General features: G+C 45.1%; 1 protein-coding gene across 1 annotated transcript in view; it reads right to left on the bottom strand.

Annotated features, from left to right (window-relative positions):
- Positions 1–26,523, bottom strand: part of MTUS2 (microtubule associated scaffold protein 2) — a 470,923-nt gene that overhangs the window by 65,425 nt on the left and 378,975 nt on the right. The gene's annotated exons all lie outside the window — the stretch shown is intronic.

Below are 26,523 nucleotides of genomic sequence, written 5' to 3'. Positions count from 1 at the left end.
CTGTGCTATTGAAGTCCTCAAATCGTGGTTTAAAGACTTCAAGGAGCAGAGAATCCTCCAGCAAGTGACCCGTGCCCCATGCTACAGAGGAAGGCGAAAAACCTCCAGGGCCTCTTCCAATCTGCCCTGGAGGAAAATTCCTTCCCAACCCCAAATATGGCAATCAGCTAAACCTTGAGCATATGGGCAAGATTCATTCTTTCTTACAACATCGCTGTACCAGAGGGACGCACTATTTGTAGGGTTGCTGGGGGTCCATATTTCAACTGGAACACCCAGTTGAAAAGGAACCCTGGCGGCTCACCGACTGGGCCATTAAAAGTCCGGTCAGCAGCGCAGCGGGGGCCCGGGGTTATGGCAGGCTCCCTGCCTGCCCTAGCTCCGTGAAGCTCCTGGAACTGGCCACAAGTCCCTGCAGCCCCTAGACGCATGGGCAGCCAGAGAGGCTTCGCGTGTTGTCCCTGCCTTAGGGCCGGCTCCACAGCTCCCATTGGCCGGGAACTGTGACCAATGGGAGCTGTGGGGGCGGTGCCTGCGGGCACGAGGGCAGCACATGGAGCCTCCCTGGCTGCTCATGAGTCTAGGGGGCTGTAAGGACCTGGCAGCCACTTCCCAGGAGCCATGGTAAGTGCCGCCGGGATCCTGCACCCCAAAATCTCTCCCGCACCCCAACCCTCTGCCCCAGCCCGGAATCCCTTCCCACACCCAAACTCCCTCCCAGAGCCTGCACTCTGCACCTCCCCAACACCCCAAACCCTGGCCCCCTCATCCCCAGCCCCACCCCAGAGCCCACACCCCCAGCTGGAGCCCTCACCCCCTTGCAGCCCAACCCCTGTCCCAGCCCAGAGCTCCCCTGCACTCCAAACCCCTCATCCCCAGCCCCACCCCAGTGCCCACACCCCCAGCCAGAGCCCTCACCCACCTCCTGCAGCCCAACCCCCTGCCCCAGTCTGGTGAAAGTGAGTGTGGGTGGGGAGAGTGAGCAGTTGAGGGAAGGGGGATGGAGTGAGTGAGCGGAGCAGGGCATTGGAGAAGGGGGGTAGGCGCAGGGCCTCAGGGAAGGGGTGGGGCAGGGGTGTTTGGTTTTGTGTGATTAGAAAGTTGGCCACCCTAAGTATTTGCCCTGTTTTATGGCTGGGTAAACTGAGGCACGCTGTTGTGCTATGCTTAGTGACACACTGACAGCAAGTCAACGGCAGAGACAGGAACAGAAGACTTTTGGACTCCCAATCAATTGCTTTAACCACTAAGCCCTCTGTGCGGGTAGCATGATGCAGTGTATACGACCGTGGCTTGGGATTGGGAGACCTGGGATCTGTTCCTGACTCTGAGACTGACTTGCAGTGTGCTCTTCAGGGCCAGATTTCCCATTAGGCACAGCAGGCCCGTGCCTAGGGGTGCCAGCATTTTAGGGGCACCTAAAAATTCAAATGTTGCTGCTCCTCAGTTCTGGCAGGGGGTGGGGCTGGCTGAGCGGGAGACAGCCCCACATAGCCCTGCTGGAGCACTCCTCGCTCAGCCTGGCGGACAGCGTCACCTCCCAGCAGGGCCAGGAGGCAGGGCTTGGGAAAGTGGGTCTCTGGAGGGGGAGTTTGTGGGGGCACTCTGGGCAGTGAGAGGGCAGGGGACGCTGGGCCGTGGGAGTCTGTGTGGGGCACTGGGAAGTTGTGGTGGGGCTGAGAGGGGAGCGCTGGGCAGTGGGGGGTCTGTGGGCAGGGGAGTGCTGGGCGGTGGGATGCCTAAATTTAAAAGTGGCAGGGTACCCAGGCCACTCGCGGTGGTTAGGAACTCTGAGCCGCTGCAGGTGGTGGGGGTACCCCGTAGCTCCCAGCTGCTTCCGAGTGGCAGGGGTCCCCGGAGCTCTGAATCGCTGAGGGCGGTGGGGTGACCCCACAGCTCCCTGCTGCCACAGGCAGTTTGGAGGGGAGCTCCAACCCCCTGCTCCTAGGGGCACCCAAAGTGTAAATCCAGCCCTGGCGATCCTGAGTAAGTGACTTCACCTCTGCATGCCTCACTCTCTGCATCTATAGAATGGGAATAATATTACCTCTTCTCCTTTGTAAAGCATTTAAGAGATTGAGGGATGAAACATGACATATAGGCACTAAGTATTATTATTATGTTATGAATGTGTTTGGTTTGCCTTTTTCTGCCTTTCAGAATTCCTCGCCCAAGCCTGAAACTCTAGTTGCTGCTTTTTAGATTTGTAGACTGTGAATTTTCATTTATTTCGTTAGTTAGTTACTGGTGTTACATGAGATTTTTACACTAAATACATAATTGAGTCTGTGACTGCTTGTGAATTTTTATTTAGTTAATTACTGGTGTCAGATGAGATTTTGATGCTAAATACCTAATTGAGTCTGTGACTGCTTGTGGCTGGGTAGTGCAATCCATTAGAGTGCTTGTATAATTAACCCTGTGTTTATAAAAGGCTTTGTACCCTCCAGGCATCCTTCTACTGAAATACCTTAAATGGGCAGCTATTTATAAGTGATTTAGCACTTTTCATAGGGTAAAAAGACCCACATTAGGGGAGTCCTCTTCAGAGACCCTATATATATATATAGAGAGAGAGAGACTAGACCTTTGTTTTTTTATAACGCTGAAAATAGACAAGAGAGCCTGTTGATTCACACCCCACCCCTTCCCTATTTTTAGGAAACATGTGTACTGTAAATGTTAAAGGAGTAGAAACAGAAAAGTTAAGTGCACTATTTTTCCACAAGCCGAATCTCAAACCAATCAAACATACAATACATTTATACTGCCTTTCAATTAACCCAGAACAACTCTCACTGTGGGGGAACTACTCAAGTGTCATGCTAGCATAGCCAGCCCAGATGGCAGAAATTCCGGGCCCCAGGGCCGGGGCCAGGGCCGTCCCTAGGGTGGGCAGGGCCCAGGGCGCAAGTGACGAATATGCCACTTCTGGGACTGCCCATGCTGGCCCCCCAAAGTGCAGGGCTGCCCGCCCGGGCAATTTAAAAGGGCCCAGGGTACCCAGCCATGGGCCCCCAGGCCCTTTTAAATCACCTGGAGCCCTGGGCAATTGCCTCCTTTGCGACCCCCCCGTCGGCAAGCCTGAGCATATCTCAGTTCTAGGTGTCCCCAAGTAGGCACAATTTTTTTGTTTTCAGTCTGTTCAGGGATGTGTGTAGTGTCTTGGATAAAAGAGGAACCAACAAAGAACTTTTGGTCAAAATTTGAGCCAAACCAAATCTAAAGGTTCAGATAACTCCCTGGTCCATATTAGCTTTCATTTCTGTGAACCTCTGTTCTTCCTGGGTCCAGTGAGGGCTGGAGCAAAGTGTCAGACTATCAAGGATGGGTGAGTTTGAAAAATAAAGGAATAATCCCACTCTGTGGCCCTGAGTTTTAACAATCCCATTCAGAGAATCAAAGTTTTCCACATAGCACCTGGAAATTATTGAGCTGCTGGATATTCAGGAGCAAGAGGGTAAGGTTAGAAGGCAATGCCAAAGCATTTCATCCTCAGTGGGAGGATTTAGATTCTGTCACGTGACTCAGGCTATGCCTACACTACAAGCTGGGGGTGTGATTCCCCTGCTTGGGTACCCATACTCATGCTAGCTCTCATTGAGCTGGTGCAAATATAAATAGCAGCGTAGGCATGGTAGCCCGGATAGAGGCATTGGAGGCACGATTGAGCCACGCTGAGCGCATACCCAGCGGTTTCAGCAGGGTTTGTACTCAGCACAGCTGGCCAAGTATGTGCACACCAGGGGAATCACATCCCTAACTTATTGTGTAGACACAGCCCCAGCCCCTCAAATCTGTGATTTGACTCATAGACTTTAAGGTCAGAAGGCACCATCATGATCATCTAGTCTGACTTCCTGTACATTGCAGGCCACAGAACCTCGCCCACTCCTGAAACAGACCCCTAACCTCTGGCTGAATGACTGAAGTCCTCAAATCATGGTTTAAAGACTTCAAGTTACAGAGACCATTTACACTAGTTTAAACCTGCAAGTGACCTATGCCCCATGCTGCAGAGGAAGATGAAAAACACCCCAGGTCTCTGCCAATCTGACCTTGGGGAAAATTCCTTCCCAGCCCCAAATATGGTGATCAGTTAGACCCTGAGCATGTGGGCAAGACCCACCAGAATTCCCTGTAGTAACTCAGAGCCCTCCCCATCTAATGCCCTATGTAAGCATTTGGGGATTTTGCAGTCATTGTTGACTCGATTTGGGTCCTGGAAGGACTGGAGCCAGATTGCTGCTCTCAGTGCTGGAGAAGAAAAAAATCCTGCTGAGGTCAAATTTCCACAAAAATTGTGAGAGAGACTTGGCCATTAAGATTATAATGTTTAGATCACCCTGTCTGACATTCAGAATAAAAAAACCCCAAACCCTCAGTTCTCCTCTTTGTCTGCTTTTCACAGAATCATGGAAATATAGGGCTGGACGGGGATCGAGAGGTCATCTAGTCCAGTCCCCTGTGCTGAGGCAGGAACAAGTAATCTTAGACCACCCCTGACAGGTGTTTGTCTAACCTGTTCTTACAAGCCTACAATGATGGGGATTCCCACAATGTCCCTTAAAAGCTTATTCCAGAACTTAACTATTCTGATAGATAGAAAGTTTCTTCTAATAGCTCACCTAAACCTCCCCTGATGCGGAAGTGAAGTACTTCCCATTTAGTGATGTATTTTCTCTATTTATGATGTTCATCTAAGTGCAGAAAATTAATGAAGGCTTATGCACCACTTAAACCCTGATGATAAATTGAGAGTTAGGACTTAATTTGGGCAAAGGCCTTGGGTTGCTCCTCTGTCCTGGGATGAATTCCACCCTATGTGCTGAACTCCACCTGCCTGTGTCCTCACCACCACCAATACTTGCTGCATATTCTGTTCCCACTTACTGCTTGTAAGCACCCAAACTGCATGTGTCTCTCTGCCAAGACTGCATCATATAGGGGTCCACGCTGGCAGATCCAATACAAGACTGGCAGTAAGGGCAGAAAGGAGAGTCTTGCAGAAAAAAGGCCCAGAGGAATAAGAATCAGGAGAATCTGGGTTCTCTGCCCCAAATTCCCTGTGGGAGCTTGAACAAGTTACTTACAGGCTCTGTGCCTCAGTTTCCCCATTGGTCATATAAGGATAATAAAGCCCCTCTCACAAAAGTGTAGGATGCTATTGTCACTTACCATGCAAACTAATGGTCCAGTTCTGCATGGCACTGAATGCTCTGAAACCTACTGACTTCAGTGGAAGCTGAATCTGCTCAGCCCCTCTCAGGTTGAAGCCTCAGGGTAATTAAAGCCTCGAGAAGGACTTCTATATTTTCTCAAATGTCCCAGGGGAGCTTACTCTATAAACAACCTTTTTAATGGTAAAGAGGCATTGTGGGCATTAATTCATTCCTGCATTGACAGACTCAATTCTTTCCTCCACTCAGGCCCAATACAGTTCTTACTTACAGGTCAGTTCCAATACATTTCATTGATCTCGGTCTAAACTAAACTGGGAGAGGTTATTAGTAAGGTTTAATCATCTGTTTGTAAAATGCTTTGAGATCCTCCAATGGAGGATGTTATTGTTCTAAATTCTATATTATTCTATATATTCTACCAAGATATTCTAAATTATTCCATAATTATTATGAACATTTCTGATTTCAAACATCCTAGAGTATCATCCAACCAATTAAACCTCTGACTATGAATATCATCCAGCAAACAGATTATTCGTCCATCCCTCTAAAATACCCTTAAAAAACCCATTCTCATGATTTTTTCAGCCCAACAGAATATAGGCCGTGGTGGAGATACCATGAGAAGCCTGTTATTATGAATTTCCAGTCCACTCAGTAGAGCTCTGCACCTTGCAAGATCAGGCCTTAAACCAACATCTCCTTGCTTTATTTGTAAAACATTCTGTAAAACGCCTTCTACAGACAACATTATCGCAGTATTTCATTATAAACATAAAATCCGATACCTCTTAATTTTAGGTCAGTGTTGTATACTGCTGTTTTTAATGATGCTTTGTAAATTTTATCCATACACACAAGATAGCTTTTCCCATTTCTTTTTTACATGCTTCTGCTTCTAGGTCTATATAAATGTAAATCCAAAGCACAACTCGTTGTCAGTTACCAATCAGCCACCACAGAACTGGGAAACTTCAAGCCTCCCTGTGACAGTGCACTATACTCTGTTAAGAAAGAGAGAATCGTGACACCAAAGTCAGAATCCTCTTCATCTAAAGAAATGCCATCTCTGAAGGTTCCTAAGAGCAGATCAGTCTATTGTGTACATTCATCAGATACAGAGGAAAGGTAGGTCTTTCTCTTCTCCATCTTTTACTCTCTCCTATGAATATAACAAATGGGTCAGGAAATGCTGGTGAGGTTCAAGGCAAAGCACTGCTGTCATGTAGATTAGCATTCTGGAAATTTGTCAGGCTACAAAAGTGCTGGCGCTGCAGTTAACAGTTAAAATTACAAAGCTTGTTCTTTGAATGCTTGCTCATGTCGATTCCCTTTGAGGTACATGTGCGCCCACATGCACAGTTGTCAGAGATTTTTGCCTTAGCGGTATCGGTAGGTTCCGCAGCGGGGCCCTCTGGAGTGTCGCGCTCATGCGTCGGTATATTGGGTGCCAGCCGGCCTGCGCCCTCTCATTTCCTTCTCACCGCCGGTGACGGTTGGTTGGAGCACCTTTTTCCCATTGCCTAGCAAGTGGTTAGCAGTTCTCTCCTTCCTTCTTTCCAAAATCTCATAAGTCAGAAGAGGAGCACAAATTGCACTCTCTGGACAGCAGGAGAACCCTGGCCTTTTACATCAAAAGGACCAAGCTATTCTATAAGCTGACGCAGTTGTTGGTCGCGGTGGCGGACAGGATGAAAGGTCTTCCAGTGTCTGGACAGAGAATTTCATCCTGGTTCACTTCCTACATGCGTTTCTGCTATGGCCTGGCGAAGGTGCCTCCACCAACAATTGTAACCACCCACTCAACTAGGGCGCATGCCGTGGCGGTGGCATTCCTGACCCAAGTGCCCATTCAAGATATCTGCATGTCTGCTACCTCGTCATCCATCCATCCACACGTTTATGTCTCATTATGCACTTACCCTGCAGGCCCAAGACGATGCTGGCTTCGGTAAGGCAGTGTTGCAGGCCGCATGACCGTGAACTCCGAGCCCACCTCCAGGGATGCTGCTTGTGAGTCACTTAGAATGGAATCGACATGAGTAAGCACTCGAAGAAGAAAAAACAGTTCGCTACCTTTCGTAACTTTTTTCTTCAAGATGTGTTGCTCATGTCCATTCCATTACCCGCCCTCCTGCCCCTCTGTTGGAGCTGTCAGCAAGAAGGAACCGAGAGGGCGTAGGGTTGGCGGTGCCTACTGTACCGACGCATGAGTGCGGGACTCAGGGGGGTGCCACAGCCGACCCTACAGATACTGCTAAGGCACCAGCAGCCAGGAAGGCTAAATCACGCCAGGAGTTGCAGCTAGCGAGAGATGTTAAGAATAACAAGAAGGGTTTCTTCAGGTATGTTGGCAACAAGAAGAAAGCCAAGGAAAGTGTGGGCCCCTTACTGAATGAGGGAGGCAACCTAGTGACAGAGGATGTGGAAAAAACTAATGTACTCAATGCTTTTTTTGCCTCTGTCTTCACGAACAAGGTCAGCTCCCAGACTACTGCACTGGGCAGCACAGCATGGGGGGAGGTGACCAGCCCTCTGTGGAGAAAGAAGTAGTTCGGAACTATTTAGAAAAGCTGGACATTCACAAGTCCATGGGGCCAGATGCGTTGCATCCGAGAGTGCTAAAGGAATTGGCGGATGTGATTGCAGAGCCATTGGCCATTATCTTTGAAAACTCATGGCGATCGGGGGAAGTCCTGGACGACTGGAAAAAGGCTAATGTAGTGCCAGTCTTTAAAAAAGGGAAGAAGGAGGATCCTGGGAACTACAGGCCAGTCAGCCTCACCTCAGTCCCTGGAAAAATCATGGAGCAGGTCCTCAAGGAATCAATTCTGAAGCACTTAGAGGAGAGGAAAGTGATCAGGAACAGTCAGCATGGATTCACTAAGGGAAAGTCATGCCTGACTAATCTAATTGCCTTCTATGATGAGATAACTGGTTCTGTGGATGAAGGGAAAGCAGTGGACATGTTATTCCTTGACTTTTACAAAGCTTTTGACACAGTCTCCCACAGTATTCTTATCAACAAGTTAAAGAAGTATGGGCTGGATGGATGCACTACAAGGTGGGTAGAAAGTTGGCTAGATTGTCAGGCTCAACGGGTAGTGATCATGGCTCCATGTCTAGTTGGCAGCCGCTATCTAGCGGAGTGCCCCAAGGGTCGGTCCTGGGGCCGGTTTTGTTCAATATCTTCATTAATGATCTGGAGGATGGTGTGGATTGCACCCTCAGCAAGTTTGCGGATGACACTAAACTGGGAGGAGTGGTAGATGCGCTGGAGGGTAGGGATAGGTTACAGAGGGACCTAGACAAATTGGAGGATTGGACCAAAAGAAAAAGGTTCAATAAGGACAAGTGCAGAGTCCTGCACTTAGGACGGAAGAATCCAATGCACCGCTACAGACTAGGGACCGAATGGCTAGGCAGCAGTTCTGCAGAGAAGGACCTAGGGGTTACAGTGGACGAGAAGCTGGATATGAGTCAACAGTGTGCCCTTGTTGCCAAGAAGGCCAATGGCATTTTGGGGAGTATAAGTAGGGGCACTGCCAGCAGATCAAGGGACGTGATCGTTCCCCTCTATTCGACATTTGTGAGGCCTCATCTGGAGTACTGTGTCCAGTTTTGGGCCCCATGCTACAAGAAGGATGTGGAGAAATTGGAGAGAGTCCAGCAAAGGGCAACAAAAATGATTAGGGGTCTGGAACACATGACTTATGAGGAGAGGCTGAGGGAACTGGGATTGTTTAGTCTACGGAAGAGAAGAATGAGGGGAGATTTGATAGCTGCTTTTAACTACCTGAAAGGTGGATCCAAAGAGGATGGATCTAGACTATTCTCAGTGATAGCAGATGACAGGACAAGGAGTAATGGTCTCAAGTTGCAGTGGGGGAGATTTAGGTTGGATATTAGGAAAAACTTTTTCACTAGAAGGGTGGTGAAACACTGGAATGCGTTACCTAGGGAGGTGATGGAATCCCCTTCCTTAGAAGTTTTTAAGGTCAGGCTTGACAAAGCCCTGGCTGGGATGATTTATTTGGGGATTGGTCCTGCTCTGGGCAGGGGGTTGGACTAGATGACCTCCTGAGGTCCCTTCCAACTCTAATATTCTATGATTCTATGATTCTATGAAATAAACTTATGGATCTGCTCTTCTCCCACTGAAGTCAATGGCAACATTCTCTTGGACTTCAATGGTGCAAGATCAGACCACAATAATCTCTCTAGGATGAAATCAGTGGGAGTTTGGCATAAGTAAGGACCACAGGATTTGTCCCCCAAACATTTTAAATAGGTACCAGGGGTATTGTGAAAGCAGTGCGTGAAACACACAAGGCCAGATTGGAGCTAGGCCAATTTACCTCATCTGGCCCATGGTCCCCTTCGAACGGAATGATTTATAGTCTGAGCAAGTTCAAAAGCTAATGTGCTCTCCACAGAGATAATGGGTGCTCTGCAAACATCTTTACTGGATTTAAAAATACTGCAGCAGAGATTCAGAAGATTAAAAATAGTACAGAACATACCATATATTTTACAGTTTTGAGGAGGATCTTTACATAAAAGACCTGTAACTGTGAGGTTATTTTATTTACAGGATTTCCATGCAAGAAGCACTTAAGTCTCCTACTTAAAATATTCTTATGCTCTAGCTTTATTCTTTTAGCAACAACCACAAAAAGTGCAAGAACTATGATATGTGTCTCTTCTCTTAAGTCTGCATTAGATGATGCCACTTCCTATATAAAAACATGTTTTATTATTTATGCACTTGAAGGCTTTCCTATGGCCTTCATCACCATAACATTGAGGTGCCTAACAAACATGAACAAATTTATTCTTACAATATCTGTATAATGCACAGTAAGGGTATTTCTACACGGCAACTAGACACCCATGGCTACCCCATGCCAGCTGACTCGGGCTTACGAGGCTTGGGCTGCGGGGCTGTTTCTTTGCTGTGTAGACTTCCGGGGTCAGGCTGCAGCCTGGGCTCTAGGATTTGGTAGGGTGGGAGAGCCCCAGACTTCGGGCTCCAGCCTGAGCCCAGAAGTCTACACAGCAATGAAACAGCCCCGCAGCCTGAGCCCCACAAGCCCTAGTCGGCTGGCTCAGAGTTTTTCTTTTCTGTGTAGACGTACCCTTATTCCCATTTCACAGATAAGGAATGGAGGCACAGAGAGATGAGGTGCCTTGTCCAGCGGCACACAAGAAAGTCCATCACCGACAAATTTTAAATCAAGCTGGGATGTTTTTCTAACAGATCTGCTCAAGGAATTATTTTGGGGAAGTCCTATGGCCTGTGCTATACAGGAGGTCAGACTAGATGATCACAATTGTCCCTTCTAGCCTTGGAATCTATGAAAATCTGCATCAAAGGCAGGAAGAGAAGCCAATTGCCCAGAGTCCCATTCCAGTGCCTTCTCCACAAAACCATCCTTCCTCTCTTCTAGAGCAGAAGGCTCTATCCCCCATTCATGGTACTCCTAAGTAAACAGCTCTCTTCAGTCCTCATGACATATTGGAGATGGAGCTGAGTTTTGATAGGGACTGTTCTTTATTATAATGCTTCACATGCAGATGGAGCATTGAATAAAACATGCAAAAAGTCTGTATTGGAAACAAAACTTTACAAATGTGCAATAAAATAACTGCTGCAATAACAGCCCCAAGGAAAAAGCGGGGCCTTCCCAGCGTGTTAGTAATATGAGCCGAACAGTTTGCATCTCAGCGTTATTAACCTGCACTGGTTGTACTACGGTAGTGCCAAGGGGCTGCAGCTAGCACAGGAGCCTTATGGTGCTGTACAAACATAAAAGAAAAGACAAACAGAAAGACAAAAAACAAAGCCATCTGTCAAGCTAAGACTCAAATAACTCCAAGTTTTCACAAAGTTCAGGAGAGGGGAGGACCACTGAACCTCAGGACCAAGGTTCTGGCCCACTGATAATACACATGCATTGTTCAGGTTACAGTCTCTTAGTCCTCTTCCACCATGAACCAGAAGAAAGAAGCAGTCTCTCTCTCTCCAGAAGTCCCCACACTGCAGCTCTGGACAAGGTCAGAGATAAACCTGTCCTACTAGTCAGAGTAATGCTCCCTTTTAATTCATCTGAAAATAAAACTGTGTGGTCCAGTGCTCAGGGCACAGGACTGGGTGTGTGAGCATCCCCATAGAACCATAGAAGCGTAGGACTGGAAGCGACCTCGAGAGGCCATCTGGTCCAGTCCCCTGCACTCAAGGCAGGACTATGTAATAACTATCTTGACAGGTGTTTGTCTGATCTGTTCTTAAAAGAATCTCTTGTCAGAGTAGAACCACAAGCCTTAGGGAAGGCTCTGAACAAGGAAAGGGAGGACGTCTGATGAGCAACAGATAGGAGACTGTTCCAAGCATTGAGGGAGGTGGGGGTGGGATGCATGAGTGAAAGTATGAAGCGGGGAGTAGAAGAAGATGATTAAGCACCAGATTCTGATACCCTTACACAACCTGAGTAGTGCCCTACTCCTCTAGTGGGTCCCATTACATCAATGGGAGGCATATGTGCTAGAACTAGGGGTGCTACCACATCCCCTGGTTTGAAGTGGTTTCCATCATATACAGGGTTTGCAGTTTGGTCCAATGTCTCTCAGCACCCCCACTATACAAATTGTTCCAGCACCTCTGATTGGAGGAGTAGGATACCAATTAACATGAGTAAAACTACTGGGATCTGATGCTATGGGAGTAGTTGAGAGACAGAATAGAGGGGCACAGGTAGTGAGAAGGGGGTAGGAAGAAATCATTGCAGAATTGTAGGCAGAAGCTGAGATGTGTAGAGCTTTAAAGTGAGGATGAGGAGTTTGAACTTAATGTGAAAGGAAAGAGGAAGCAAGCACAAATATTTAGGGAGGGTTGATGAGGTCAGAATGATGGAATGGGACAATAATCTCAGCTGTGACGTTTTCGGTAGGCTGAAAGTCTTTGCTGGTGCTTGCTGCTTTTCAGTTCATGCACCACCCTGGGTCTTAATTTTTAGTTGCTGACAACAGTGGGTACAACCAGTAGGAGCCCCCTACTCCAGACTCTTTTAACAGTTTTACTGAAGAAACATGCAGGGTATACTTTGCTGAACACATTCCCCTGCCCTATGAAGACCATGGACTGTGCCCACATCACATCTCACTGGTTGGTCCAACCAATCAAGGGGAGAAACTAGATTTGCTGCTTAACCTGACAGTGGCTACAAACCAATCTGATCAATATAGGAACATGGGAATTGTCAGATTAGATCAAACCTATGGTCCATCTAGTCCAGTGGCCAGTCTCTGACTTTGGCCAGTGCCAGATGCTTCAGGACCTGCAAGAAACCCCAGAGTAGACACATGAGGGATAATGTGTGCTGTCTATCACTCATTATTGTTTTGTGCTTCTGTTACATAAGGAGTATGTTCATAGCTGGTCTACTTATGCAATGGCCCCAAAACGCAATATCCTGGAGGTCTGATTCTCATTTAACTCACACCAGATTTACAATGGTGTAACTCCATTGACTTCAGCGGGGTTATTCTTGATTTACATTAGTGCAAGAGGAAAATCAGACTATGTTGCTATGTAGGATAATTTCCCTTTTCTGTGCTGGCAGAACTGTGGCCAATCCTTTTTCTAACACAAGAAATATACATAATAAACTTTGGGCTGCTAATCATAAGCCGGTACACAATGTCTACTTCACCTCGTGGATGCTGGCTAATATCCACAGCAGACAGATTGTGCCTTTCATGAACTTCCTCAAAGTGCCAGTCTGAGCTCAAGTGAATTTTAGTAAACAATCTGCTGCTGGGAGGGAGAGCAAATAGCCTGAATGGAAGACAAGAGACAGCTCACCGCAGAGATGATACCGCTGGGAACAGACTTACTAACTACACCCCATGTGAAAGGAAATAAAGGTAGTATCCTGGTGCAATATCTATATCACTGAGCAGGGGTTTCCTTATGTAAACTGTGTATTATTATTAAACTTTTATTATGCACTGTAAGTGCACAATGATTTGCACAGAAGAAGTATATCTAATAAATATTAAACCTATGCTGAATGGATAATGGTCCAAGGACACAAGCTGTTTCAAGTGCAGTAAAGAAGAATACAATGAAGCACAAAGGTGGAATGCCTGAGGGAACACGTGGGTTTTAAGGAGTTGTTTGGAAGGAGAGCGTATGGTCCTCAGATATGTTAAGTAGCAAGTTATTCCATTTGTTAGGGAAGAAATAAAACTGGGATGGAGACAAAGGGAGAGGTTAGAAATGATGCTCAAGAAGACTGATGAAAGCAGGAAGAATATCGGAGAGGATAAGAACAGAGATGTGAAGTTGGGGCTGAATTGCAGAGAATCTTGAAGACGAAGAGGAGGAGCCTGACCTTGCTGTTTAGAAGAGGGGAAACCAGCACACACATTCAAGGAGGGGCATGACACACGGCAGGAAAGGAAAAGGCTTTTGGAGGCTCTCTTTTGGAGGGCATGGAGTAAGATGGCAGAGAGGGAGATCAGAGAGCAGGGGGCTGCAGTAGTTAATGCAACATATAAGTAAGAAAGTGGAACATGTTTTGAATGGGACATATACATGGCTACTAACTAATAGTGTGACCTTATTGCTGTATCTCTCATCTGCCCAGCCTCTCATTTCCTCGCTTGTTGTTGATCGCTCCCACTTGTTGCATTGTTCTGCTATTAGGCTAGGACTCTTCTGGCCAGGGAATTCGTCAATGCATCCTGGCACACTGAGATGCTTTGAATAAATACAATATAAGCCAAACCTGGGTGCCTAATGTTAGGCATCTTAACCCACATATAGGCACATATAGCTGGGCGTGGGGGTGAAGGACTGATTTTCATGTTTATTAATCATCCCCAGCTCTCATTAACTTTAGGGAAAATTGTGAGTGCCCAAGCTCATGTCAAAATCAGACCACTTATTTCAGTGCCTAACCTGAGGGATCCACATTTGAAGATTGTGGCACTAGTGTTCCATGATGGTCCACCAGCACCACCTTTAGCAGGGGATGGAAGCTTGTTGTCTAAGGTAGCTGGAGTCTGGGTAGAATGAAGCTGTTATTCAAGCCACACGTTAAGAGTGAGAGATTTTGGAGTTTATTTGGAAGGTTTCTTGTGTGAGGAAGGTTGCAATTATTGATAAGGATAATAAACACAACAGGAAAGACTGAGATCCAGCAATGCCTACTTCCTGAGATCGTGGAAAAGTGATTGTATGGAATCCTTATTCCTCCTCACCCTAATGTCTTTTCAGCTGGCTTTTCATAGCAACTCCAGTTATGTGTGGGGATATGCAGGTGGTCTTTGTCAGATTATTTGTGTTTATGCAACCTATTAGGCAAGAGCAATTTATCGGACAACAGCAGAATTAAGGCTGATGTTCAAATTGTTGTCATGTGGGTTTTGAAGTATCTTGTAATAACCAGGCAAGAGCCTGGGGAGTGTAACCAACTCTTAATGGTATTTTCAACATTTTTAATTTGCCATGGTCTGTTTCATGTTGCAAGCAAAGGTCTGAAATATGATCTTACTCAATCCGAGAATCTCTTCAGAGTCTTTGGCTTTTGAGAGTGACAGTCATAGAATTTTTCTGTCACAGTTTGGAGAGAATCTTTTCATAATAGCCTTACAATGTACTCCAGTCAATCTAGAAAAGACAGTATTTCAAATAAATGAAAAAAGCAAACACATTTTATTAAGTATCAGAGGGGTAGCCATGTTAGTCTGTATCCACAAAAACAAAGAGGAGTCTGGTGGCACCTTAAAGACTAACAAATTTATTTTGGGCATAAGCTTTCATGGGTAACAAACCCACTTCTTCAGATGCATGAAAGCTTATGCCCAAATAAATTTGTTAGTCTTTAAGGTGCCACGGACTCCTCGACATTTTATTAATTTGCTCTTGCTTTCTGAAAGTGTATGACTAAATGTATGACTTAAAAAATGGATGCGATTTTCTTTGATGTAACAACACTTTTGCTCCTGCAAGACAATTCCCCTTCAGACTTGCACCTACAATAATTGAGGGCATAAATAATAGTACTTAGATGACCCAACCACTTGGATCTATGCCTCCAGATCCAGCCTTTGGACATTTAACTGCTAAAATTTGCAATGACAATCCATTCTGAATGTAGATACAAAACTGCACCCAGGAAATCAGAGGTCATATTGAAACTTTCCTAGATTCACGGACTCCAAAGCCAGAAGGGACCATTGTGATCATCTAGTCTGACCTATATAACACAGACCACAGAACTTACCCAAAACAATTCCTAGAGCAGGTCTTTTAGAAAGGCACCCAACCTTGATTTAAAAATGGTTTGTGATGGAAAATTGACCACATCCCTTGGTAAATTGTTCCAATGGTTAATTACTCTTGACTAAGCTTGACTGAAAAAAGCGAATAGTGTTGCTCAAGAGCTTGTCTATATTAGGGATGTTTGCACCAGTGTAGCCAAACCAATGCAAACCCCTGAATGTTGTTTAAAGCATGGCTTGGACTGGTGTGACTTACCCCAGTTTCAAGCCCTGATTGACACTGGAGCAACCCATCTACACTGAGAATTTGCAGCAGTGTAGCTACATCTGTGCAACTATCGTGCTGCAAAAATCCGTAACATACAATACCTCTGTTCATGGATTGATGGATTCTCATGAGAAGAGTTATGTTATTAACAGTCCTGTCCTCTGGGACTGCAACAGTAATTTAGGAGAGACAGTGAGTTATACCAGGAGGGCATTTATTTATTTATTAATTTATTTAACTATATGCGTTAGCAAGGGAAGATGGTAAATGATCCTCCAAACTCTTTCCTTCTGCAACTGGTGATTAAAATTGTTTGGGGGAAAAGCTTCTCCCCCATGCCCCAAGATCTGAAGAACCTAGGCAACTGGAATATATTCAAAAGTTCTGTGTTTATTAATTACACTCAGAACCGTAATGTGTCTATAATCATTTTGTTTCTGAGCAGTCTGTACTGTTGTACCGTATGACTGAACTCAGAGATTCCTGTTGCAAAGACAAAACTTCTGGCCAAATATTTGGAATCCGATCACCAATCTAGGCACAAATCTCGATGGCCTTGTGCATGCTGTCACAGCTCCTGGGTTGACTGCGCCTTTCACCCCTTCGTGACCTCCTTGGAGGCCTTCCACTACTCAGGTCTGAGGCCTCTACCCATCACCTCTCTCAGCATGGGACCCACATTCCCCTCCGCCAAGACCAGGGATTTAGGTTGCAATTGCTTCTGCCTTTCAGTGCGATCACCTTAGCAAGTCTGAGTTCACGCCAGCCCTTGCTATTCTGTTCTCTCCCAGGGGAAAAGAGAGGGTTAACCAGCAACCAGCCAGCCTTCATAGAGCAAAATATTTATTTACAGAAAAAAACATATAAAACAATGAACAGCTTGCTTGCATGCTTACCAGACAATACCTGTCTACCCCTAGAACCCTAGCAGATATCAAAGTCCTTCAAACCCTTTCTGCAGGACCTATCCCTCTTTGTCACAGTGTTGCATCAGTTCTTGGATCCCAGTGAGTGTGACCACTCCTCTGTAGCAGGCTGGTCATTTGGGTTTATTCAGTTCTTACCTGCTTTGTTTGGGTAGCCTCCTTTAAGCAGTTTCAACTGGTATATGCATTTTCCCCCCAGGGGGTGAGGTTTCTCTCCTGACTTGTTTACTCGCCTAGGAATTTATATTAATAGCCTACCTCCTCCAGCGATTTTCGTTCCTGCAGGAAATTCCAGTAACTCCCCCACCGCCCCCAGGCCATATAGATATATATAACATTTATAAAGTGAAGGAGGACTTGTGGCACCTTAGAGACTAACAAATTTATTTGAGCATAAGCTTTCCTGAGCTACAGCTCACTTCATCGAAGTGAGTACTGTTATCCTTTTGACCCCTGCAGCTAGCCCAAAATTTCAGTCTACTAGGTTGTTCTAGTTAGGAGAAATTGGTGATAGGTATTTCTCGGATGCAGCTTTGATTACAAAGAATGCCCAAAGTCTTCTGAACACAGAAGGAATCCACGGCCAGGAAATAGCTTCTTTTGCTCGCAGCACCAAGAACACCTTTTTCAACCCGCACCCTGACCCAAAAACCTCTCCCCAGGTCAGACACTGGACTTTTAGCTGCTCCTTCAGGTTGTCTGTGTGGTTCTCTGTGTTCTGCCTCCTCTCCCCCCACTCCTTACCCAGATAATACTTAGCAAAGTCCCTCTGCCTACTCACTCCTAAACTCCTGAGTGGGTCCACATACCACTTTTGTCTTAGGTGGGGGCTTGTGATTATTTTATCCTTACAGATATTTTAACTGAAGGTTAACTCTCATCAATCTCAAGGAGGATTGTGATCCATATAGTCACCAGTATCTCTCCGCATAACGCTACACTGGATTTTGAATAGTCTATGATTCTATAGCTCAGTTCATAGGTTGACAGTCCTTGGCAGTTTATACACGCTTATGTGATTTCCACCCCTGTCATAGCATTGCCTGTCCTGTTTCCATAATGAACTTCGCCGCTTCACACCCACTGGGTGACAATTCTGAACTGGATCATACATTTCCCCCCGCTTCCCATAAAAATAAATCCGATGTTTTATAGTTCTTCACACATGCCAGGTTCTATTGTATGGGTTCTCAACCTGGGGACCACAACCACCCTCTCTTTTAGATGGAAGGGGGTTCCTGAACCCTTTTTTCTGTTGTGACATGGGTTTACTGTGTGGAAAAGACTCAGAAACGTGTTCTGTCAGGCCAAATTAATTCCTGTGCCACCCCATTCAAGACACCAGGGATGAATTTATTCCATCTAGGGTACTAATATGGCTCCCCATTACTGTAGTACCTGAGCACCTCACAATATTTAATAATTCACCCTCACATCACTTGGAGACTATTAACCCCATTTCACAGATGGGGAACTGAGGCACAGAGAGACTAAGGGTATGTCTACGCAGCAGCTGAGAGTATGCTTCCCAGCACAGGTAGACAGGCACCTGCTAGCTCTGCTTGAGTTAGTGCACTAAAAATAGCAGTGTGGTCATAGTGGCACCAGTTGAGTACAACCCTGCCCCACCCACCGGGTATGCACTCAGGTGGCTAGCCCAAGCTGCTGACTGTGCCATGCTGCTATTTTTAGCACACTAGCTCGAGCAGAACTAGCACATCTGTCTATTTGCACTGGGAAGCACGCTCCCAACTGCTATGTAGACATGTTCTAAGGGACTCACCGAAGGTCACACAGAAAGTCTGTGGTGGAACAGGGAACTGAACCTGGGTCTCCTGGTCTGCACTCTGACCGCACGACCAGCCTTACTCTCTGGCCAATGGGACTCCTCAGGTCAGTCAGGTGAGCAGGGTTTGGTCCTTACTTCAGGAACTTCTTCGATCACCTCATCCTGATCGTTGCTTCAAACACGACGGCTCCTTAAAGTTTTGCTCTTTGTTCCATAAAGATTGCTAGCCTTTCCTCATCATCATCCTATGACTATGTCATAACTAGTGCACTATAGAAATTGCACCACTGTCCGATTAATGTTAGTGTCAAAATATGGGTCTTCATATCTATGGCAAACATACCCTCTATCAACATTAGACAATCACATTTTGTTATATCAGCATCCAGTGTTTACAGGTTTTCTGTTTTCTTTCCTGTATATCTTCTGTTTCATTTCCCTTCAGTTATCATGTTTCATATTATATAATTCACAGCTGCTCCCCCTCTTCAATTTCTTAGGCAATCCCTCCAAGGATACCACTGAAAATATTTCACTTCCCCACCAGTGAAACCAGAGTGAGGCAATTAGAATGCCCCAGAAACTCACCGTATCTCCAGTGATGCCTCTCCAGTGAGGCCATCACTATGGAATATTGCCTATGAAATGTTACAGTGCTCATTTCTGTAAAGCTCTGGCCACACACTGCGTGCTTAAAACACAACAAAGGGAAAGAGGTGTACAGCCGTGGCATCTTATAACCTGAGTGATTCCAAAGGAATTCCAGTAGGAATTGTTGCTGGGGGCTGGCCTGCAGCACTACAGAAGGAACATGTTGTGGGACGCCAAATATTAATCACATTCATTGGGTGTAAATTAATACGAACACCAACAACATCCCTGTCGACAGAAAAGGAGAACAGCAATTAATGTAGCCACTTCCGTATTTCATATGTGCGGCGTGCACACCACCCACCCTTGTTGCCTGTATTTCAATCAAGCCACACAAGTAATCACGGCCTTCAGGTCCTCCCGCTGACATAGTCAGAAGCTCTGCTGCTGACATAGTGCTGTCCACACCGGCGCTTAGGTCGGCGTGAGCAACATAACCTGTCATATAGACAAGTCCTCAGTTAGTCATATTTTTTCCTTTTCTTTTAACTCATCTAATTCCAGTCCAGAATACATGTTTACCCCTTTCTCCACATAATTAAATTAAACAAAACATGCAAATGTTATTTATAGTGATGTTATTGCACTGGGAAACACGTGGGTAAAAATGGATGTTTGAAATAATGCTAAAGTTCCTGGTTTGTGATGGTTAAAAACAAATCAAAGCAATTGTGTGCTGAGCCTGCTGTTTCTGCCGTTGAAAAGTGTAAATGGCTTGATGGACACTGAATATTGTGGTCTCATTACCCTTTGTTATCGGTAATAAGTTGTTCATCTTGCTATGTTACAAAAGTAACAATAAAAAGCCCTAAACAAACCAACTTTCGTTATTTTTAAATATTTATATTATGGGGGGTGGGGATCAGGGCCCCATTGCACTGGGTGATGTATAGACACAGAAAGAGAGATAATCCCTGCCTAGGAGGGACCTACAATCAAAATCTACAGATAAAACATAAGGGATGGGGATACAACATAGAAACACATGAATATGGTGACAAATTGGAACTAAAGAATTCCCTGCCCCTAACTCCTCATGAGAAGTAACTATAAGCATGGCAGCACCACGGCACTGGCACTGAATGCCACAATCACAGCGTCACTGTGCATGCACTTGAGAAGTCAGTTGTGATGTGATACCAACAGGGGACAGGTGTGGCAGGGAGGCAACTACGTGGCCTCAGGGGCACCTGCAATGCGTCCCACCTGTAAAGCGCTGCCGATAAAATCACAGCCTCCACCTGCTCACCCTCCACGGTACTGGCGGGACAGGCAGCCCGCATTACTGTGAGAGGCGAGGAAGCTAAACGCTACAGGTACATTTGTAGGCAGGTGGATACGTCAATTCTCACTTGTGCAAAAGCATCATTTTAAAAAAAGCCCATGAAAGCAGTACACGTGCAGGTGGAGCCGGGAGATATGTGTCTGTGCACAGGTATGACTCGTCAGGCAGCTGCCCTCAGGAGGACGTGGAAAGGATAAGTGTATATGTGAGGGCAGGCCAGACCATGGAGAAATTCCCATAGCACCAGTGCTGCGCTGTGGTTTCACGGCTGAATACACAAGAGCGTGATAGTTCTGTTATTCTTGTGCCGAGTCCTGCCAGAGCAATGCTATCATAACTATCCCCTGGAGGTAATACCTATTGTATAACATAAGTAGTTGTCAAATAACTCAATGGTTGGAGAATTCATAACAAATACATTATTTGCCCCTTTCACAGGGCTAATCATGATTTTCTTGATATCATTTGTTTTTCAGAATTTTTCACGAAATCATTTTTGGTAGTTTGTATGTGAGCCGCAGAGCCGACTGGAGGATGACAATTCTGTTTCTTGGCAACTGTCAAGGTTTCAAAATTTGGTTTTGTTCTGCACTGGAACCAAATCAAAACCTATTGAATGTTTTCAGGAAAATGCAATTGTGCAGAAATGCCCATTTTCAGATCAAAACCTGAACTTTATGATTCAGGGGTGTATGTATCTGGGTGCTCAGGGCACTGGCCTGGAATGTGAGAGACCCAGGTTCAAGACTCTGCTCTGCCTTACTCAAGACAGAGGTTTTCCATCCCAGATAAATCTGAATCAGGAACTTGAACCTGGGGTTCCTACTTCTCTGAGCAGTGCCCTAACCACCCAGCAATACTATAAAGCCCGAGTCTTCCTTTCCCAACACCCCCAATAAAAACTTCATCAAAACAGATGTGTCTCCTCAAAACATTTCAACAGTTCATTTAGCCAAAAATGCTAGCATGCAGTCCCACTGTGAATATTCAATCTCTTTTTATTGGACTCGTAGGTCATATGGTATGTTTGTGTTCCCTGATCGGGTGAGTATAATTCTTAGACTTAGGTTTCGGGTGTGAATAATGGGTTAATATAAAATTATTTTATTTCCCCAAATATTCCTGCCCGAAAACTCGTTTGCTACAATAGGTGTGGAAAACAAACACAAGAGTGGGGCAGACCTAGCAAGAGCCAGTTCTTTTAAAGATCTGAAGGAACATGGGTAGAAAGTGTTTTTGCAGGCTTTGCCCAGCTCCAGTTAATGCATTTTACTGCTAAGTGTGGGAGATGGGTACTAGGTCAATGTCATCAGTAAAGTGCTGATCTTTGCAGAGTCTGGAATGGAGCACTTTGTGGTAACAGTGGTTAGTTGATGAGGTGTAATGTTACAGTTGGCATTAAGGCAATTTAAAATCCATAGATTATTAATTCAATAGACGAGAACAACTATTGTGTAATCATTGCCATTTATCTGGTGAATAGAGACTGACGTTATATGTATATTTAATGCACATCATATTTACACAATTGCTCTACCACGGGTCTCAAGGCTGGATGTGCACATTATCTGTGAAGGACTTTTTAAAGACTCATTTCAATTAGAGACTGTAACATGGCATGTGTTTATATGCATAACAGAAGTTACTGTGATATTTCTGACATAAAAGACGTGGCACTAACGCAGCAAAGGGCTGACCCAAAGCCCTCTGAAGTCAATGGGAGTCTTTCCATTGACTATAATTGGGAGCTGAAGCAGGCTCTAAATGATTTTTCAGAAATTGTGTTAAGGATGTGCCTGTTGTCACTGTCATGAAAATTCATTCAAATTTGTCCAGGCTAAAAGCCTCAGAAAAATGTCAGGTTGCGCATGATCAGTAGAGAGGTTAGCGTTTGGCAGCTAAATTCGCTGAAGATTCCATTGGCACTGAGCATACTCCAGCCCCTCACAACCACTAACTGCGCCCAGGTGGCCACCACGTTGACTGAGCATGCCCCATCCTGGGCTGCAGGGGCTGATCTGAACTTTCTCTGCAATTGCTCACCCAGTTGCCAGGGGCTGCTGTGATGCTGGGCACTGGAACTGCCTGCAGAGAGACTGTTTCCCTTGTGCTCTCAGTGCTTCTACTTCTGGGGCCCAGACAGTGTTGGGGAGGAGGAAGATGTTATACTGGAATGCAAAGGAGTGAGAAATGGAGTGGGGGAGGGGAAGAAGGGGTTGCAGTAGCCAGAGGAGGTGGGTTGGATAGGAACAGCTGGGGGACAGACACAGGCTTGGGGCAGAAGAGTCTATACCACAAGTACAGACTTCCCTAAAGAACTTGGAATTGAACCCAGGGCTTTTCATTTCTGTGCTATCAGTAAATAGATGTGAAACCCATTTGCAAGGTGTGTCTCATCCTCCATCTAGTGACTGGTCCATATAGAGGATAACAGCCTACTACTGGCTACCTGTTACTGTTAGTTCAAGTGGTAGAGCTCTGTGCTTTGGATCTAAAGGCTAAGCCCTGATGATGATCCAAGCTGGAGGTAAGTATGGTTCCAAAAGATTGATTTTCTATTTTAAATTGTTTTTTAAAATAAACATAGGAAAGTACATACAAAAACGACTTAACAGAATGTAAAGTTGCAAAATCAAGGACTCAAAGGTTGTGTAGTGTCAGAATTAAAGTTGCCTGTGCAAATTTTAATTTGTTGTCCTTGTGTTTATGCATTATGATGGTCTTTAATAATGTGATCATATACATTTTCCCCCATGGGACTCCTGCTTCACTCAGTGCACAGGCTGAATCAGAGTTGTGCCGTGAAGGAGGCTGTTGGCTGTGGGACCCTGTCACGTGATGTGTCCCTCACATAGGCTCCAAAAGGGTTAATAAGGAGAACAATTAACACAGCAGGCTGCACCTGGAGGGAGAGCCATGTTTAACTGAGGATGAAGCCCAGCTAGGGAGGGGCTGGGAGAGGACTATAAACAGAGGGAGTTGAGAGCAGAAGAGGGATGTAGGGAAGGAGTCTGCAGTCACTCTCTGGGGCTAGAGTCAGAGATTCCAAACCCAGAAGGGACCATTGTTATCATGTAGTCTGACCTCCTGCATAACACTCCCCAGAATAACTCCTAGAGCATATCCAATCTTGATTTAAAAATGTCAGCGATGGAGAATCCACCATGACCCTTGGTAAATTGTTCCAGTGGTTAATTACCTTCACTGTCAAAAATCTATGCCTTATTTCCATTCTGAATTTATCTAGCTTCCTGAATGCGTCTAGCTTCAACTTCCAGCTGTTGGATCACATTACACCTTTCTTTGCTAGATTGAAGAGCCCACTAATAAATATTTGCTCCTCATGTAGATATTTAAAGACTAATCAAGTACCCCTTAACCTTCTCTTTGTTAATCTAAATATATTGAGCTCTTTGTGTCTATAGAAACATAGGGTGAGAAGGGACTGCAAGGGTCATCCCGCTAGTCTAACCACCTACCAAGATACAGTATTTGTTGTATCTAAACCATCCAAGACAGATGGCTTTCCAGCTTTTTTTTTTTTTAAACCTACAGTGAAGGAGCTTCCACAACCTCTCGAGACAGTGTGTTCCTTTGCCCTGCTGTTCTTACTTCTTACGAAGTTTTTCTTGAGATTTAATCTAAATCTGCTATGCTGCAGTTTGAACCCACTGCCTCTTGTCCTGTCCTCTCTGACAAAAAAGAACAACTTTTCTCCATCTTTTTTTGCAGCAGCCTTTCAAGTATCTGAAGACAGCTATCATGACCCCCCGCCCCCTTAATCTACTCTTTTCCAGACTAAACATACCTGTTCCTTCAGCCTTTGCTCATATGGCTTGCATTCCGTCCCTTTGATCGTCTTTGTCACTTGCCTCTGAATATTTTCCAGTTTCTCTACATCTTTTCTATACATTGGTGACCAAAAATTGGAAAGAGTACCAGAGTGGTACTATCACCTCCCATGACTTGCATGCTACGCCTCTGTTAATGCCACCTAAAATTGCATTTGCTTTTTTTGCAACAGCATCACATTGGTGACTCATGTTGAGGTTGTGATCCACCACAACTCCCAGTTCCTTTTCAGCAGTGCTACTGCCAAGCTGGTTAACCCCCATTCTGCTTGTGCATTTGTTTTTTCTTCCCTAAATATAGCACCTTACCTTTGTCTTTGTTGAATTTCTTTTTGTTGTCTATAGCTCAGTTCTCCAATTTATCAAGATCCCTCTGAATATTAGCTCTGTCTTCAAAAGTATTGGCAACCCCCCCACCACCTTTGTGTCATCTGTAAACTTGATCAGTGTGCTCTCTATACCTATAGCCCGGTCATTAATACAGATGTTAAATAACACTGGACCCAGAACAAAACCCTGTGGAACCCCACTTGAGACCTCCTTCCAATCCAACACCATTTCATTAATAGTTACATTTTGTTTCCATCATTAAAGGCAGGTTTTCTAGCTCTTTAATTATTCTTGTGGCTTGTCTCTGAACCTTCTCCAATTTATCAACATCCTTCTTGAATAGTGGGCACCAGAACTGGACACAATATTCCAGCAGCAGTTGCTCCAGTGCCAAATACGGAGATAAAATAACCTCTCTAGTCCTACTTGAGATTCCCATTTATGCATCCCAGGATCACATTAGCTCTTTTGGCCAAAATAGCATGCTGGGAGCTCACGTTCAGCTGTTTATCCACCACAACCCCCAAATCTTTTTCAGATTCACTGCTTTCCCAGGATAGAGTCCTCATTCTACAAATATGGCCTACATTCTTTGTTCCTAGATGTATACATTTACATTTAGGCACATTAAAATGCATACTGTTTGCTTGAGCCCAGTTTACCAGGCAATCCAGATCACTCTGTCTGAGTGACCTGTCCTCTTCCTTATTTACCACTGCCCCAATTTTTGTGTCCTCTGCAAACTTTATCCATAGTCATCTGAAGTTTTTTATCAGCGACCTGAAATAAATGTTAAATTGCATAGGGCCAAGAACTAAACGCTGTCAGATGCTACTGGAAACATACCCACTTGATGACAATTCCCATTTAGTTACATTTTGAGACCTATCAGTTAATCCATTTAATAAGTGCTGTGTTAATTTTATATTGTTCTAGTTTTTTAATCAAAATGCCATGTGGTACCAAGTCAAACACTTTACAGAAGTTTACGTAAGTATATTACATCAACACTCTTACCTTTAGCAACCAAACTTGTAATCTCATCAAAAAAAGATATCAAGTTAGTTTGCCAGGATCTATTTTCCATAAACCCATGTTGACTGGCATTAATTATATTATCCTCCTTTAACACTTTATTAATCAAGTCTCATATCAGCTGCTCCATTATCTTGCCGGGGATTGATGTCAGGCTGACAGGCCTATAATTACCCAGGTCATCTCTTTTCCGTTTTTAAAAAATTGTCACAACATTGTCATTCTTCCTGTCTTCCCCAGTGCTCCAAGAGCTATTGAAAAAGAGAGAGTAGAGAAACCCAGGAGAGAGGAGGTAGGGAGTTCCCTCTCTTTGGGAAGGGCCTGGGTGAGGCAGACTGAAGACGACCACAGGGACAGAATTAATCCTGGGCCCCGGAAAGGGGACAAGGCATGGAGAAGAAGTCCTGAGGGTCAATGTTCCACCAGAGAAAAGAGTTGGGAGGACCTAGGGAGAAGTCACAGGACTGAGAATCAGAGGAGAAGCTGTATTTAAGCACCTGCTACAGGGAAGCAGCACATGGGGCTCAGAGGTAGCAAGTGGCCCAGGGAAACAGCAGCACATCTTGAAGGACCAGACCCACCTACTTAATATATCATCCCTGGGCCAGACCCCAGAGCACCAAATGCAAGTGGGTTCCCATAACAGCCCCAAGGCAGGAGCACAGAAATCTGATCTAAATACTTTTGAGCCCAGAGTGGGGCTGAAGACTGAGACTAAAGGAGAGGTAAAAGGAACAGCCCAAGACAGGGTAGAAGGATCTTTTGTTTTTGGATTTTTAGTTGTATTTTTTTTATCACAAAGGGAAGGACTGGACCACTGCCATTCACCAAACAAAGCAAGAGTGCTGTGCAAAAATGGCATGTTACCACGTAATTAAAGGTTATATCATAATGCATACACACAGAGGGGATGAA

Source organism: Natator depressus, chromosome 1 (assembly GCF_965152275.1).
Source record: "Natator depressus isolate rNatDep1 chromosome 1, rNatDep2.hap1, whole genome shotgun sequence".
Taxonomy (NCBI): domain Eukaryota; kingdom Metazoa; phylum Chordata; order Testudines; family Cheloniidae; genus Natator; species Natator depressus.
This window is presented reverse-complemented; position numbering and strand designations above follow the sequence as displayed.